This window comes from Macrotis lagotis, chromosome 1, assembly GCF_037893015.1.
Source record: "Macrotis lagotis isolate mMagLag1 chromosome 1, bilby.v1.9.chrom.fasta, whole genome shotgun sequence".
Classification (NCBI taxonomy): Eukaryota; Metazoa; Chordata; class Mammalia; order Peramelemorphia; family Peramelidae; genus Macrotis; species Macrotis lagotis.
Window position 1 is genome coordinate 123,962,641 of NC_133658.1, and position 18,084 is coordinate 123,980,724.

Below are 18,084 nucleotides of genomic sequence, written 5' to 3' on the forward strand. Positions count from 1 at the left end.
CATTCCCATGAGGATCTAGGCCCCATTACTAGTTATTGGTATGAATCTTGGGCTAGATATGAATGATGTAACTGAGCACAAAGGACATGTGATATAATGCAGCCATTAAAACTAGTGGAGAACACAATTAGTTTGGAAGAAGCTTCTATCAATCTTAAGGAGCATGTATCCAATACAGGCCTATGGCATCATTATGCAGTAATCCTCAGAGCCACTGCTTTGTTTGCAAAATGAGATATGCTCATTACCTGACTTTTATGCTTCCAAATAGGTTGTTTCTGAACACTAAAGCCCATTCCCATTAACACAGTTCTTCCTTTGGTCTTCCTGCAATTTCATGAAATGTAATCTCCTTTTTTTTTTTAACTCTTAAAGAGTGAAAAGGCCATCTTCAGGCAGCCAGAAATCTAAGGGAGGCTCAGCCTATAGGACCTAAGAACCCAAGTAACATTCATGGTGCATTGTGAGCTACTTTTTTCTTTTTTAATTTTGATTCAGTAGAATGCCAATGAGAAGTTAGGTGGAAAAAAACATTACAAAGCATAAAGCTTTATGATTAATTACACCAGGTTCAGATATAATTTAAACATATTGACTTGTCTGAAATAAGTGCCAGACAGTGGAACAGGGGAGACAGGAAGTGACTGGTTGAGACTGCTGAACCAGACTGGAAGCAAAAGTCAAGGGGAGGAAGTATATCATCATTTAACTGTGCTCTACCCTAAGGCAGAAAATGGATACAATTGCTGATGGTCAGTGGAACCAAAGGGATAAATTATGGCATATTCCTGCCTTTGAAATTAATGTAAAGTTATAGTCGATACTTCAACTTCGTGCCATCTTAGGAAAAAAAAAAGCAGTTCTGAGACAATCCATTAAAAATGATTTTTCTCTCCTTCATCCATATGGTCTGTCCAGTCATAGCACGGGGAAGGGCAGCAGCAGGAGTCGGCCGATTGCAAACTCCCAGCCTCCTCATTCCTGGCTCGTCGGCTTTCCCTCTTCACGGCTTCCTGAGGTTCAAAAGAGCTCACCCTGCGACTGAACAGAAACGGTGTCAACGATGAAAGATGATATTATTTTTAGCGGTCTTTTATGAATGGAACCTTAAGATGAGGCAGAGATGGTACTTTAAACAGGGAGCTAGGGGGAAGGTTCTTCCAGCTGGATTCTCCTTGCTGGGCTGAGTAAAACTGTTTTAAAAAAATTATTCCCTTGCAACAAACTGCAACCAGATGCGTTCCTGTGTGTAGAAAGTTCAGAAACCCAACCAGCTGCTTTTGGTTTCTGATAACGGATCACGTTGTCATGAGCGCTGCTGCTATCTTTGATTACCCATGCATCTAAAATCAGAATATGTGTATTTTGCTCAACTTCATGGGTAAATTTTATCACCCGGGGCCCACATGATTCAGAGTCTCATTGAAGCCGAGCATAACTTTTCAATGCCATCTGTGGGAGTGTTACATCATTCACCCGAAGTCTGCTCAGAGACGCCTATTCATCTGAAAACCCGGCTCGGCAGGGGCCGGTCACGGAGACTCCTCAACTCAGCACCCGTGGAGCTGGATTGTGATTCATGTCTCCAAAGTTTCATGACATTGGCTCTGTAGAACTCAGGATCTGGCCTTCGACTTGCCTCCCTCCCCCTCTTCACACCAAGGCTCCTCAAGGCCTGCAGCTGTGTAAAAATTTCACACATATAGTGAGAATAGCAGGGTTTGCCTTTTGGCTGGCTTTGGAAATAAACTCCTGGGCTCCCCTTCCCCTCTAATCTTAAGACCTAGTCTTGGGTATTCCTGGACGGAAGCCTAAGTGTGTTCACAGGTAAATTTTTCTCTTCTTGATGCTTGCAAGATCCCATGCTGAAGGGAAAGATGGGTCAGCTTCAGCTTTCTGGGGCCTTGATCTGAGGGGCAGCTTCATAACTATAAAGCCACTTCCAGATCAAAAGATCCAGACAAATAGGTGGAATAGGTCCCAAAGGGGAACTGCAAGAGGATTCTAGAAAATTAATAAAAGTCCTAGGTGAAGATATTAGCACAAGTGTGGGAATATTTATTGTTTTTTCCCTCTTGGAAAAAATATAACTATGTGAAAAGGAAAAACTGTCAGAGGAAAAAAAATGAAGTATCCACATATAGGTGTATGAACAAACAATACCACACATGTACACAAAATATTCAAGCCCAGTTTGATGGTCATTGTCCTTTGCCAAGTGAATTTTTTGTCTTTTTATCTCTACTTATGTTAATCTTTTATTCATGAAATGCTCTTCTCTCTATCTCTTTTATGCTATTTTATTCTATTCTTGTATAATTATTGCATATTATGCATATGTCATCTCCCTACTCAGAGTCTGGGGCAGAGAGATGGAGTCTCAAATTATGATTTTGTTAATGAAGTAGAACTCATGGTGTGTAAACTCCCTCTACCAATTCAGATCAGCAACTCATCTATAACTTTTATAATCTTAGAGGGTTGTCTGTCTGAGACACTGAGAGGATGAATGACTTGCTGATAAACATAGCTTGTATGTATCTGATGTGTAGCTTGTACATGTCAGAGACTAGACTTAATTCCATTCTACCTGATGCCAAAGCCAGAAAGTTTGGCCACATCAGGATGCTTCTTACATTACACTTAGAAAGTGCTTAATAAATGGTTTTTAGATCAATGAAAGAATGTACACATACCAGAAAACATTCACATAAAGATGCACAGTTGGGTCAGGATATAAAAGAAATTAATAAAGACTCATAGAGAGAGGGGATAATAAATTGAAATTACAGGCACCAAATAGTTTCTTTGCCCAGATAAGAAATGGAAAATTGTGCTCTTAAAACCTTCCTTGACCTTTGGTGAAAACTCTTCTTGGCTTTCCTATGGAAATTTGGTAAGGTGAAAATTGTTTCCCCACCTCCAGAGAAGAGATTCTTAAAAAGGAAGGTTCTTTTTGCTTACCAAAATGTCTTTGAGAATGATGGATCATCATAATGAAAACTCTCTCCAAAGAATCTCAAATTTAATTTTAAAAAGCAACATTCCAATTGCAAGAAAACCCCAGTCAGTGGGATGACTGAGATTTTGTTTCCAAGGACTCATATTTTTCATAGAATTAGTCTTCTTTCATAGTAAAATAGGAAACAGACCCAAACCTGTTTCAGGCCCAACACCCAGGGAAAAAAAAGACAGAAAATCTTTAGTGAGGTTGCAGAAGATTATCTGACAGTTTAGTTTGGGCCAAGATCAGTGTCCTGTTTGCTAGAGGGCCAGTCATAGAATAATGTTGTTTTAATCAGATATTAGGATACAGGCTTATAAAACTGATATAAAATTAAACCCTCTCCTTCATATAGGAGTCAGAGTTGAGTTAAACTCTGACCATTTCTCTAAGTCTTTAATTTGACCCAATAATTACCCAAATTTAGCTTTAAAATTCTATTTCTGAGAATTGTGCAAACAATATTGGACAACCTCCACCAAACAGTTGGATCATTTCTATCATACTTAAGTCACTTGGCTTGAGTGATGACTAACTAACTTGCCTGTTTACAGTCATTGAAAAAAGGTCTAAATATATAGGTTGCTCCTTGAGTCAACTCCTTGAGTTGTCCAATTGCAAGACATCTACCTTGAACATTAAGGCAATGGGATTCTCAATTTCAGTTTTATTATCTGCTTTGCCTCATGTATCAACACTCTTTGGCAGCATTTTTTCCCTTTTCTCATAACCAGCTGCCTTTCTTCAGTTGACCATCCAGCAGCTGCGTTGAGATTGGTATAATTTGTTCTCATCACATATCTAGCTAAGCATCAATGGTTATATAATCTATTTCCATAACATCCCTCATACTCATTTCGTCCTCTTCATTCTCATTACCATTATGTTGGTTCAAACTCTCATTAATTTTTTAAAAATATGTATTTATTTATTGATTTATTTTCCATTTTCCCAAGCAAATTTTTTTAAATCTTTACTTGTCATAAGAACTTTGCTGTTGAACATCTGTCAATTGAGTTGAAGTCTCTGTTTTTTGATGGTCCTGGATGATACAGCAATGCTGTCATTCTGAAGGCATTTCACCCTCAATCCCAGACCCCTGAAGATCTTCCCAGACCTCCACTTTTGTTGACCCTGTGCAAAATTTACATATGATCAGCTTCCTAGATTCATTTCCTCCTACTCTCTTCTGTCTTTGTCTATTTTTTGTTACAGTCTTCTCTGTCTCTGTGTCTTTCTGTTTCTCTGTTTCTCTCCCTGCCTCTCTCCTTTTTTTCCCCTCTTCTATTCCTTCTCCCTCTGTCCATAACCCATTCTGAAAGTGTGGCAGTTCTTCACCAAGCAGTCTCAATACAATTGATATGGGATCTTTAGCCTGCTCCATTTTAAAAATCTAGATTGGTTTACTTCTCTTTGGGCAACATTTATTCTAAGGGCTCACCATGTTGGTGTAGTTCAGAACTCTGAAACTCAAGGGATCCTCCAGTTTCAGTCTCCCCAACAACAGGAATTAGCAGCATATACTTCAGAACTATGATCAACATAATAACTATATATATATATATATATATATATATATATATATGAAAGAATGAAGATTAAAATACTGTACTTTCTTCTAGGGATATAATTTACTTAAAATACAAAAAAGAGACAAGGTGACCAGCTTGTCGCCTTATTTCCTGAAGTCTTTATAGATAAAAACTCTGAATTTGTCCTTGTTCTTCATAACAAATTATAATAAATAATACATCAAACCCCATTCTCCTATCCCTTAAGATAATTCTATGTCATAATACCCACCCCTCAGCAAACTGTTTTGTTGGTAACTTTCTATAGTATTTACATGAAATCTCTTTCAAATGATTCAAAATTGTCCTCTCCTGGACTAGAGTCTTGGTCAGTTATCTGGAGATGTTTTCATAAACTAAGATGCAGATGAAAAACAACCAAGTTGTCAGTTTCCTACAGAAATTCTTTGAAATGTAAGCATTCAAAATATATTTTAAGTTCAAATATTATTTATAATTTCACTGGGTAGAAGATTCTTCAGTAAATTCACTGCTTTTCCCTTGATTTACTTCCATATTTTTCTTTTTCCTTATATTGGGTGAATAATCCTGTGTCATTGAAATTGGGGTTCCATAATAAGCGTTTTTTTCTTTCAAGCAGCTTTAAAACTCTTTTCTTGGTTGATGAAGTTCTAGAGTTTAACAAGATTATATCTGGATGAGTTGAATCTGACATTTTCACTCAGTGATTGTGAAGTTTTTCCATCTGTTTCTTAATCATACTGTGTATGGAAAAATTTATTGAGTAATTTCCTAAAAATAGCAGTCTTTTTTGAGAAGGTGTATTTTTTTCAGGTAACCTGATAATTCCTAAATGGCTTATCTGATTTTGATGCTCTGGGACTCTTTTGTGTTTATAAAGCTTTCAAACCTTTGTTTCCCATTTGAGTTTTGCTTTATTCCTGTTTGCCATTTGGTTCTATTACCTATGTTAGTTTACACTATATCCTTAGAATTTTATTTATCATTGACTCCTTCATTCAAATTTTCCACCATATTCTTTATACTCTTTTGTTATCAATTTTTTCTTGTCCTGCTTTTACCAATGATACCTCTCTTATTAGGAAGGCTAGCTCTTGCTTTACTATTACTATATTCTCCCTAATTTTCTTTAAAGTGATTATAGTCTAATTGGATTTTTCTTTGCTAAATTTAGTTTCATTTATTGAATCATTATTAGTGTTGATTTTTTTCTTTCTTGGGACTTCAGTATCTTCATAATCATAAAATCTATTCTTGCTTTCGGAATTCATTTTTTTCTTCTTGCTCATTTCCTTACCTTTACCAGAAAAATTATATTTTAAAAATTGTTCCCCTTCTATTTCTTCTTTCCTTTGTTCCTTCCTTCCTTCCTATATAATGATGAAAATGAATATTTAGAAACTGAGTTCTTCTGTAATCATTTCCTACACCATCTTGCTGCAAGTTCTCCTTCATTAATTCTTTCCTGAAACTTTGCAACTTCCTCCTTGGTCTTGCTTATTGCATTCAGTCCCCCTACAAAATATTCTATAAACCAATTCTGATCATGTCACTCCCCTGATCAATCACTTTGAGTTTCCTTTGGACTCTGCATTCCTTAGCCTAGCATTCAAAGACTTCTGTAATCTGTCTCCAACTCATCTTGTCAAGCAGTTCATGCTTTTGCTGTCGTTACCTAGATATCTTTCAAACACATTTCACAATTTGATGCTTCTATGCTCTTCCTAAGGCTTGGGATGTCCTTTTCCTTCATAACCTCTGCCTACTAAAGTGCATTTATCTTTCAATGGTCTTCTGAAATGCCATGTCTTCGATGAAATCTCCTCTAATCTCCCTAAGTCAAAAGTGACCTCTCCTTCTTGAGAAAACTCATAACTTTTTGTCTATCCTTATCTAATGCACTTTGTTCTGCTCTGTTTTTATTGTAGTTATTTTTATTTCTTATCATTACTACTAATAATTGTATTTACTACTCTATTGTATTACCTAGGAAAAAATAAAGCCCTTGAAGGCAGTGCCAGCTTTTTTATTTATATTTTTATGTCATAGTCTCAGCACATTTCAGACATTTTTATACATTGTCATAAATATCTTCTGCCCTAGAATGTTAAATACTAGGATAACAGGTAATATTTCAAGTGAAATTTATGAAGACACTGATGAATATGATAAGAATAGGACCTCACTAGGGTTATCCTTCCTTGAGTTAATCAGGATAATCTATCACTCAACTTACCACAAGAAAGATAATTCCATGATGTGTATGGTTTTATTGAATATTCTATTGGGATGCATAATATAGTAGGAAAGGTACTTCATTTAGAAATAAGTAGCAATGGCCTCTAATCCTAGTCCTACTGCTAACTGGTCTTTTGGGCTTGGGCAAACTATTTCACCTCTCTTGGCCTCAGTTTCCTTATCTGTGACTTTGAAATAAAATATTCCCTTACTAGTCAGTCAGCTAGGCAATAACCATTTATTATTCATTATTATATGATACATCCTAGTAATATAAAAAGAGGTAAAATGTAGTTCCCTGCTCTCAGGGAGGTCACAGTCTACCTCATAGGGCTTATAGAATTTAATGAAATGGAATATTAAAAAAACCCTAAAAATAAAGATAAAGGTAAGTTACACAATATTTCAAAAAGCATGACTGGAAAAATCAAGGATTATGACCAAAATGTCATCCTAATGGTATTCATGCTGTAGGAATCCCTTACTAATAAATGCCTGTTGACTCAACATCACTAGCCTTATTGATTACCACTTTGTAGAAAGGGCCTTTTGGTACTTTGTTCATTAAAATCCTTTGCATATGGAATAAGACAGATCTACCTCTTCCTGAAATGCCTTCTGTAGTGAATTGTAATAAAATAAACTACCAGTGCCAGTAAATGCCAAAGAGTTGGCTGGTTTCCTAGGCCTGGGCATCCACCACCACATTTCATCTAATTCCCATGTAGCCTCCCTCCTTGGCAGGCAGGGGCTGATATTGTGAAAGGTAATTTGGAACATGAACTCAAATGGCATTTCATATCTTCAGTTTCCTGGTAAGGAAACATGCACACCATGGATTTTCTGTCAGAGCTGATTCTTTAGGCATCTTTTGTCCTTGCCTCAACCTTAACCTAGACATTATCTGTCCTGAGCTAGTGAGTCCTTAAGTCACAAAGGACTTTCAAGCTGAAAAAATAGGAAGGATGAGAAAATGAATCTTTAAGCAAATAGAGGTAGAAAGCATTGCCACTGGAGAGAATACAGTGTTGGGATTTTTCATTGACATGAAGATGAGACACATCTATCTTCTTTGGTGTGACATATTTTTGCCAAGACGACCCAACTGCTTTAAAATTAAAACTTGAAAACTAGACAATACAAGTAACATTATTTAGAAAAGAGGCAGATATGGAAGCTTCATGAAATAGAAGGAATATTCACTTTGGAGTCACAAGATCTGGGTTCAAATTCTAGGTTAAACTCTCCTAGTGTCTGTCTTAGATTTCTGATTTGCTATCTTCTCTGACTTTCAATAACTATATACACCTTTGTATTACTTGACTTGACTGGCTGCTCCTATATTTCTATTCTTTGACTGTCTATCTAGGACAGAGGTGTCAAACTTCCAGTCTATTGACTATGGTGGCCTGCAAAATCCCAAGGGTAGTTTAGACAAGATTAGAATGAAATTGAGAGAGTTTAACAAAATTAAAAAAATGTAATACATCAGATAATGTTAATTTGTGCTTTTCTAGATCAGTATTTGGCCAGCAGGGATCCATTTCTGTTTGAATTTGACATCACTGATCCAGAATACAGGATTATATGGCTCAATCGGGAAGGGATCTCAGATACAATCTAATCCTCCTCCTGTGCTTTTGCAGATGAGCAAACTGTTGAGATCCAAAGAGGTTAAGTATGTTATATAAGGTCACACAGATAATAAGGGTCAAAGGCAGGATTTGAACTGAGGTCTTTTGATTCCAGAGCTAGCCCTTTTCACTGTCTTGTTTTACTTTCTACAACTTCTATTGTCACCTCCATATCAAGCATGATAGCTTAGCTATAGCCTTGCTTTTAATTCTAGGGGAAAAGGGAACTATGATTAGTGTGTTCCAAAGTATATTTAATCTTCTTTTGGATGGAAGGGGCTGTTTCATGTTATATACTCTTTCAAACCCTTGATACAATGTCCCCCTGATTCTTTGTCCCACACTTTGACATGATGAAAAACCTTGTCTATACAGATAAAGTCATACTTATATATGAGTAAAAATAATTCACATTTGTTACATTTTAGTCAAAGAAGGTGGCATGAAAAGCTACTGGGACCATTTTCATTTCATTTCTGGGCCTGATTTAAAAAAAGTGCCAAAATACCAATGTAACCTGGGAGGAAAATGTCAGAATTTCAAAAAGCAGGTGCCCTGCATTGGTCAGAAAATAATTCAGTTTTGTTGAACCCTCAAAAAGATATTCTTAGGCATTTTTTCTCTTTGGTCTCCTGTCACCATGAATAACCAAAAGTCAGATATTTTAAATATAATGTGATGAAAATAGGTCTATTCGCTATTATTGACTTGGGTGGCATGACATGTGAGGTGTCAGCATATCATTGAAAATCTAGTTTGAAAGATATAGCGTGTGTTAGACCTTAAGATGAAGTAGTAATCTTGTTTCAACAAGGGCTTAATGACATGTAAATAGGAGAGACTTGGGATTTCAATGATTATAGTGAATCAAATCATTCCAGGGAAGGAATATAAAGACTGAAAGTCTTCAATGAATTTATGTTAGATACGTTTCTGCCTTTGTGTAATTATCCAGGATCATGACTTTGTCAAGTATTTTCTAGTGAGTATTTTCTGATGAGCCTAGGAGTCAAAAGTTGGAGGAAGGAAAACCTGAGAGACTCTTCCAAAAGATTATCCTTACTTTGTAGTGCACTTGGAGAAAGGAGAAAGGAGAAAGGATGAAGTCATCAAATAGTGCATAAGATTTTGTTGTCAAGTATAGATTCTTGACATCTTCGCTGAGATGACCAAAAAACATATTCACAAATTGAAAAGTTTAACATCTATTTCCTTATGATCAAAAAGGCAATTTGAACAAACTTAAGAAACTGTTCTTTCCTCCAAGGCTTGAGACACTCATTTACCACTCCAAAATTTTTATCTCAGAAATATCCAGGAGAAAATTGATATTTGAAGACATTGCAAGGGGACAACAATGTAAAATGGACACAGAACTTATTTCTTGATTGAAATTTGAAATATTCACAAAATATTTAGAAGGAAGCAAGGAGAGATATGACTCAGGTCATTGGAGAGGAATCATGGTAGAGTGTACAGAAAGCCAGAAGACCTGGCTTTAGATTCTGCCTCAAATATACTAGCTGTGTAATCGTGGACCATCAAATGAGGGATTTGTACTAGTGGTTGGCTAAGTCCCTTTGAGTTTAAATTCATGATCTTATCCAACATTATTTGAAAGATCATATATTTGTGAGTCACAGTATTGGTTTGCACCAACTATATATGGCACATATGGATCATAATTCATTACCATCTCTCCTTCCCATATGTACATCCTTGGATGCAGATGGTCTGATAGAAGAGACTCTCAGATTGTAAGTCATGCTTCCTTGGGTTGAATCCATTAAAGACTTCACAGGAAAGGACCTGAAGAAGAATGAAAGACTAATTTTATGATTCTTTTGGACATGGAGTCACCAACTTTGTCAGAAAGGAACAATCAATCAACATTTATTGGGTGTTTCCTGTGTCTGAAGAATAGTGCTAAACATAAAGAGAGAAACAAAACTAAGATGAAATGTTGTGTGTGAACTCAAGGAGTTTATAGGCTAATATGACATCCATAAATAGGCTCTAATCTTGTATTATTCTGTGCCAGGTGAGGTCTGTAAGATAAATTGCTATTGGCTTGCGTCAAGAAATTCTTTTAAATTTTGAACATATTGAACATTTGTTGCATGTTTATTGCTAGGTACTTTTGATAAAAACAAAGAATAAGAAAGTCTTTAGAAGCATATATTCTAGTTTGAGGGGAAAAGATAAACATGGACTAAAGGAAAACTAGTAAGACAAGAAAGAAACATTAATCTATACAACAGTTCCACTAATATAGTAGTTAGACTAAATATGAAGAATGGTTACAGATTTTTTTAACAATGACATTGAGAAATTAGAACATATCAGAGAAGGGTGGCCAGAATGAAGAGAAATCATATAATGAAAAAAAAAGAAAGTAGGAATGTTTAACCTAGATGAGAGAAGATGAAGAGGAAATCTGATGAAAATAATTTCAAATGTTTGAAGGCTTTCCACAAACATTCACCATTTTTCTATTGAGTGTAATTGGCTAAACGGGATTAAAATAAGCATCCTTTCATGAAAAAAGAAATAAGTGGCTTCTATGTTGCTTCAAAATACAGAAGTAGGACTTCATGAGAAAAGGAATCAGGGTGATAGTTTTCATGTGAACATAAGAATATTTCTTTAAACTTGAGTTGCATAATAGTGCAACAGGTTAGCATGGGAAATAATGAACTCAATGCTGAATATCTGCTAAAATTGGACAAAGGGATTTCTATATGAGACAGGAAGTTGGACTTGATCTCCAAAACTCTGTTCATCTCTTAGATTCTATCATTCCCAGGTAGTAAATATTAAATGCAGAGAACTAGGAGGAAGAAGTCAAGTAATCATCTATTTGTCCTAGGGATGGTAGAAATTTTGAGGCCAAGCTAGAGCACATCATTTTTATTGGTGACCATATAAACAGCTGCCAATAAATTTCTGGGGGGGAGCTAGTTAGCCTAACACCCTACAACCCATTATTTAAAAGAAATGTAATATTGTCAACACGTGTTGCCTACATTATTAACAACAGTTTGTACCCTGGGGTGGAGGTGATGAAAACAATTGCTTGGTTATTTGGGTGGTAAACTAGACCTAAGGAAACTGAAGAGAAGGCCAAAATGACTTCATGGAAACTTGGAATTTGATTTCAAGGCATTGGTATACCTTGATTGTGCAGATGGTATTGAATGTCAATAATTCAATTCAACAAGTATGCATTATGTGCCTATTATGTGAAAAGAATTGAGCTGAAGAAGGACCCATGCCCTGCTCTCAAGGGGTTTATAATCTACCCTGTGGATCAAAGTATGTAAGTTAGTATGATACAAAGAGAAAATGACAAGAGCAAAGAAAAAAATCTAGACCAGATGTTATATGAAATAAAGGAGCGAGAGATAACTTTCAGATGAGGGTATGAGGGAAGACTTCATGACAGTATCAACTGAGCAGGTCCTGAAGAAAGAGAAAACTTTCAAGAGATAGACATATGAAGGGATTGATTTTTACTCTATTTTCAAACAAAGAGAAAAATGAGTCAAACCACTTTCTCAATAGTATTAATGAGTTGCATGATGTGCAATGTATATTTGTATTATGTCTATATCCATCTATAAATTAAAGAGATTAATGGGACTATGCTAGAGCATCAGAGAAAATTGTCCTTTTGCTGTGGTTGCTTATATGCTCCCTTCTAAAGACAGAGTCACCTAAGAATTGGTGCAATTGTTTTTGTTCTCCAAAGGTAGATCACCATAGAGGAGAAAAGGGAAGCTGGGTTTGGTTACAAGTAACAGAAAGGTAAAATATAAGATTCTGTTTTTAATTTTTTCTCCTAAATATTCTCCCATTGTTTTGGAAAACTTATAGCCTTGAAAATACAAAAGGTCACAAAATTTTGAGAGACAGCCATCGGAGTGATCATATATGTTATTCTTTACTTGGTGTTTTGTATTTATATTTCTCTGGATTTATTACTGGGGATATTTATATGAAGATAGAACCTTTGTTGGTTAGGAATTTATGTTTCTACTACTCATCCTTCAGTTGTGGTCTTAATGCTCTGTTTATGAGCTAACGGTTAATTGTCATGGAAACAGGTATGATGTCACAAACAGAAAACTATAATTTAATGGAGTAACAAGTAGAGGGGTAGATGGACTTTCAAGCATCAAGGATTCTATTTTCATTTAAATGCTCTTAGTAACCAAAAAACATAGAGAGAAGGAAGGAAAAATTAAGAGCTATGTTGTTCCCTTGTGCTGCTAAATCATAAAACTCCCCACCTGTTATATTTGGATGTAAACTTTGCATGTCATCCATCATCCAAAAGTAGTTTAAAAAGAGGGGGGGGCTCAGGAAATGATGATAATGATGATGTTGATGATGATGATGAGGAGGAGAATAAACATTAATAGAGTATTTACTCAATTGCGGTGTCAGACACTGTACTCTGAACTTTATAATTATCTCATTTGAATCTCAAACAACCCTGGGAGGTAGGTGCTTTTATTATTCTCATTTTATAATGGAGGAAACTGAGGCAAATGGAGGTGAAATAACTTGCTCAGGGTCACATACAATTAAGCCTAGGGCAGAAAGGATGATTCAGGAATTGTGAAATAACTGAATGTTGGGAAAGATTACATTATAAAGTATATTTTTGCTTTCTAGAAATAGAAAAGTTTAGATTATGCTCTTGATAGTGATTATGTGAGTAGCTGATGTGAACATACTTAAGCAACAAACATTTGTTAAGCCCTAGTATTACCAAACATTGGACTAAGTACCAATTCATTATTCTTTTCTCCCTCTTTTCTCATAGGAATCATTCATTGGTTGTCATTTTCCAAACCCAGTCAGAAGTTGTATAACTTCCTCAAACCATCTGACTCATGGTTGGCATGAATGTACTTGTAGAAATAAAACAGAGAATATACTTTTCTTACTAAATGTATCTACAATGAACATGAAATTCTCAGTACCAATGGGGAGGAGGATAGAATAGGTACATATATTCTATAGGTACTTAAGAAACTTATATCAAGTAAACATCAAAATCTCTTACCAAATCTTTCACTAGAGACATTAAATGAATTCCTTTGAATTTTTTTCCTATTATGTTTTCTTCTTTAGCCATCCATTGTAGGGAAGAAGGAGTATTAATAGGCAGTAGAATGCCCCAAAGCAGACATGATAATCAAAAGGGAAATATGCTAAAGCAAGTAGACATTGCTGCCTCCTGGTCTCCCTGACTTCCTTCAAATCCCAGCTAAAATCCTATTTTCTTCAGGAAGTCTGTTTTGATTCCCCTTAATGCTAAGTGCCTTCCTCTTTTGGTTACTTCTTCCAATTTGTCGTGTGTCTGTGTGTGTGTGTATTAGATATAGATATAGATATAGATATAGATATAGATATAGATATAGATTAGATATAGATATAGATGATATGGATATATAGATATAGATATAGATATAGATATAGATATAGATATAGATATAGATATAGATTAGATATAGATATAGATATAGATATAGATATAGATATAGATTAGATATAGATTAGATATAGATTAGATATAGATATAGATATAGATGATATAGATATAGATATAGATATAGATATAGATATAGATATAGATATAGATATAGATATAGATATAGATATAGATTAGATATAGATTAGATATAGATATAGATATAGATGATATAGATATAGATATAGATATAGATATAGATATAGATATAGATATAGATATAGATATAGATGATATAGATATAGATATAGATATAGATATAGATATAGATAATATGGATATATAGATGATAGATAGATATAGATGATATAGATATAGATATAGATGATATAGATAGATATAGATATAGATATAGATATAGATATAGATATAGATATAGATATAGATATAGAAATAGATAGATATAGGTAGAGATAGAGATAGAGATAGATAGATGTATAGGTGTATAGATATAGATATATAGACATAGACATAGACATATAGATAGATATAGATATATGACTTGTTTGTATGTTATCTCCCAAGCCTGTGAGCTCTTTTAAAGCAGGGACTCTTTTGCCTTTCTTTGTATCCCCCACCACTTAGCATAGTACCTGATACATAGAAGGCACTTAAATGTTTATTGATTAATATACAAACTGTATTATCTGACCTATGTTTAAGGGATCCATGAAATTAAAAAACATTTAGACAGATAGATAAAAGATTTATTGTGTCTACTATAATTCCAAGAATTGTGTTAAGCATTGTGACAAATAAAGATTTTGCTCTCAGGAAGTTTACATTCTAGTGAGGGAAGCACCACACATTAAAGGGAACTAAAAACTGTATGTGATGCGGGAGATAGAATATTGAACATTTTGGATAGAATACTGGACATTAACTAGCTTTCTACCTCAATCATTGTATGTCTATGACCAAGTAACTAAGTCTCTCTAAATCTCAGTTTCCTCATCTGTGGAATGATTGACAAAGTACCTTTAGTATCCATTATTACAAGATTGTTTTGAGGCTGAAATAATATAAATCAGACAAAATGTTATACATGCCAGTTATTGTTGTTGTTATTATTATTATTATTGGGAGAATTAAATGCTATCTACTTCCAGAAAGAGGAGAGAGAGAGGGGGGAGAGAGAGAGAGAGAGAGAGAGAGAGAGAGAGAGAGAGAGAGAGAGAGAAACACCAAGTGCAAATTGAATCATACTTTAAAAAAAATTATGTTTTTCTTTTGCAGTGCTTGCTTTCTCTGGGGATAAAGGAGAGAATGGAGGAAGGGAAAGAATTTGGACCTGAATGTTTTTTTTAAAATAATGTTAGTTCTTTTGTGGGGCAAAGAATTGGAAATTGAGGAGATGCTTAAACACTGAGAGATGGCTGAGCAAGTTGTGATATATGATTATGATGGAATACTATTGTGCTGTAAGAAATGACAAACAGGATGGTTTTAGAAAAATTTGATAAGACATATAAAATGATGCAAAATGAAGTTAGCAGAACCAAGAGTACACAGCAACAGCATTTACTATGTAAGGATAATGAACTGTGAGAGACTGAGCTACTCTGTTCAAAACAATGACTGATCCAAGACAATTTCAAAGGACCCATGGTGAAAAATGCTATTCATCTTCGGAGAACATGCATGAGTATGAATGCAGATTGAAGCATACTTTTTTCCTTTATTTATTTTTCTTATTTTGTTTTGTTTTGTATTTTTGGTATGTGTTTTCTATCACAATATGGCCAATATGGAAATATGTTTAGCATGACTTGCACATGTGTAATCTTTATAAAATTGCTTGTCTTCTCCATAACGGGATTGAGGAAGTAGGGAAGTAAAGAATTTGGAATTAAAATTTGAAAAAAATGCTAAGAGGCAGCTAGGTGGCATGGTGGATAGAGCACTGGCCCTGAAGTCAAGAGGACCTGAGTTCAAATTTGACCTCAGACACTTAATAATTACCTAACTGTGTGACTTTGGGCAAGTCACTTAGCCCCATTGCCTTGCAAAAAAAGCCAAATGCTAAAATTGTTTTTACATGTAATTAGAGAAAATAGAGTATAAAAATTTCTACTTAAAATGAATTTTAATAATATTTTTAAATTTATATATAATGGGAAAATATTTAATAAAATAAATAAAATATATTAACTCTAAAAAGAGACTTCTAGAGATTCTTTCCAAAAGAATATATTGGATGAAACATCATCATGTGTTATGGTATAGATTCAAGTGCTGCATTTTGACACATGTGGACTATGTAACTCTGGGCAATTCATTTAACTCCTATTGCTTTTAAAAAACTTTCTAACACAGTCAGTTGTGGAGAAGGTCCCAAATTGCATTGATAAAGTAAATTTTCTCACCTGGAAATTTTTTATACTATTGGAATCAAGAGAGCTCTAGTCTCTATCTTGATCACCTTACAAAGTGGGAGTGGGAATAGGGATAGGGATATGTGTGTGTGTGTGTGTGTATGTACACACATACACACACACACACACACACACACACATATATATATATATTGGCATTCAATACCAATAGCAATGAACAATTAACCAAAATATTGTTTCTGCTCCAAGACAATCATTCAAGTACAGAGACTGTGATAAGAGCAGGACAGTAAAGAAAGAGTGTTTTACAAATGAGATCTTTTTTAGCTTCCAGAAATAGAGGGAGTAGTTTACATACTTCTGCACATCTGTGCTGCCTGCTGCAGCATGCTTTGCTTAGTACTTAGGTTATGGTGTTTATGTGATTTGCATTCAGAACATAGACACGGCTCTAATATTTATGCTGCTAATTAACCCCTCCCCTCTCCTCCATCACAAGTGGGGTATAGGTCAACCAGGTCAAGTTTGGGAATCATTTAGTAGGAAGGAGCATTAGAAGTAATCTAGCTTAACACTCCCTCTTCAGACACACACACACACACACACACACACACACACACACACACACACACACTCATACACATACCCCATTCAAAGATCTCTTCAGCATCAAGGGATGAGCTTTCTTTTCTACCTTTGTAAAATTGACCAGCACCTCATCCTTACTCTACCTAACATTCAACCCTGAGAATTACTAAAAATGAGAATTGGGTCCCATGGAACACATCCAAAAATGTGCTTGCCAGGCTTTTATATGTTAGATGTGCATGAGAAGAGACTCCTCCTGAGCAGTTAGGCAAAGAGAATTTGCCCCCTGGCTTTTTATATCCAAGCGCTCATTTTGCTTTTATTTTTTTTTAAGTCTTCCAATAATGGCTCATTTTTCTGTATCCTTAGCAGTGTTTCTATTTCTCTCCTCAGGATAGTATTTTCTCTCTATATGTTCAGTTACTCGTGCACATTCATCTGTCATTAGTTCCTGTTCACTGGGTCCAGGGTATTTTGCACAACCCTGTACGCAGCAGTCACGATATTCTATCCCTTGATCTGGATTTTTTTCTCTGCCAGCAAAAACCAACCCTTTTACCACCGTTTCCATCCGCCTCATTGCTCTTCCTAGAGAGAGCAGCCACTTGGAAGTCCTGCTTGGCTTTTTCCCCCTTGACAATCCTATAGATTGTCATTCTCTCTAAATTTGGATGGATGCATATGCTGAATTCATACTCCATGTGAAAAGAGAGTTTGCTTATGTCACCAGGAGCCTCCAGAATTTTCTTATGACTGGGCTAGAGGTCTGAAAGTAAGCTTCGTTTTTTAAAATGCTACTCATCCATTTACCAGTTTATTTCATATTTTGGTCAAACAATGAGAAACATTACCAATTCAAAAAAGATTTGTGTATGCAGTGAAGGGTCTTTGGTTATTAGTTGAGAACACAGGATCTTTAGTTTGGTGATTAAAAAGTCTCAGATTTGACAGAGGCCACATTGGAGAGGAGGAAGAGGAAATATTCTGGTCCTTCCATTGCTAAAAGATCAAATCCTCCAAGAATATTCCTATAGGTCTTCTCTTACCGCTTTTTTCCCATTTCATATTATATTAGTGGTTATTTAGCAATAATTATGTACCAAATAAAAGCAACAATTAAAAAGTCTTTAATAGCTTTCATTTTTCCCCACATATTCTCTTTTTTTCTATTCCCATTCTTCTTTCCCAT

The 18,084-nt window shown here is 35.1% G+C and overlaps 2 long non-coding RNA genes across 3 annotated transcripts in view; both read left to right on the forward strand.

Annotated features, from left to right (window-relative positions):
* The window catches only part of LOC141514126 (uncharacterized), a 30,674-nt gene extending 27,198 nt beyond the window's left edge, over nt 1-3,476 (forward strand). The window contains exon 3 of the long non-coding RNA XR_012475950.1: nt 919-3,476. This is a non-coding gene — a long non-coding RNA (uncharacterized LOC141514126). The remainder of the gene's footprint in view (nt 1-918) is intronic.
* LOC141502595 (uncharacterized) overlaps nt 1-18,084 on the forward strand; it is a 221,522-nt gene that overhangs the window by 123,885 nt on the left and 79,553 nt on the right. The gene's annotated exons all lie outside the window — the stretch shown is intronic.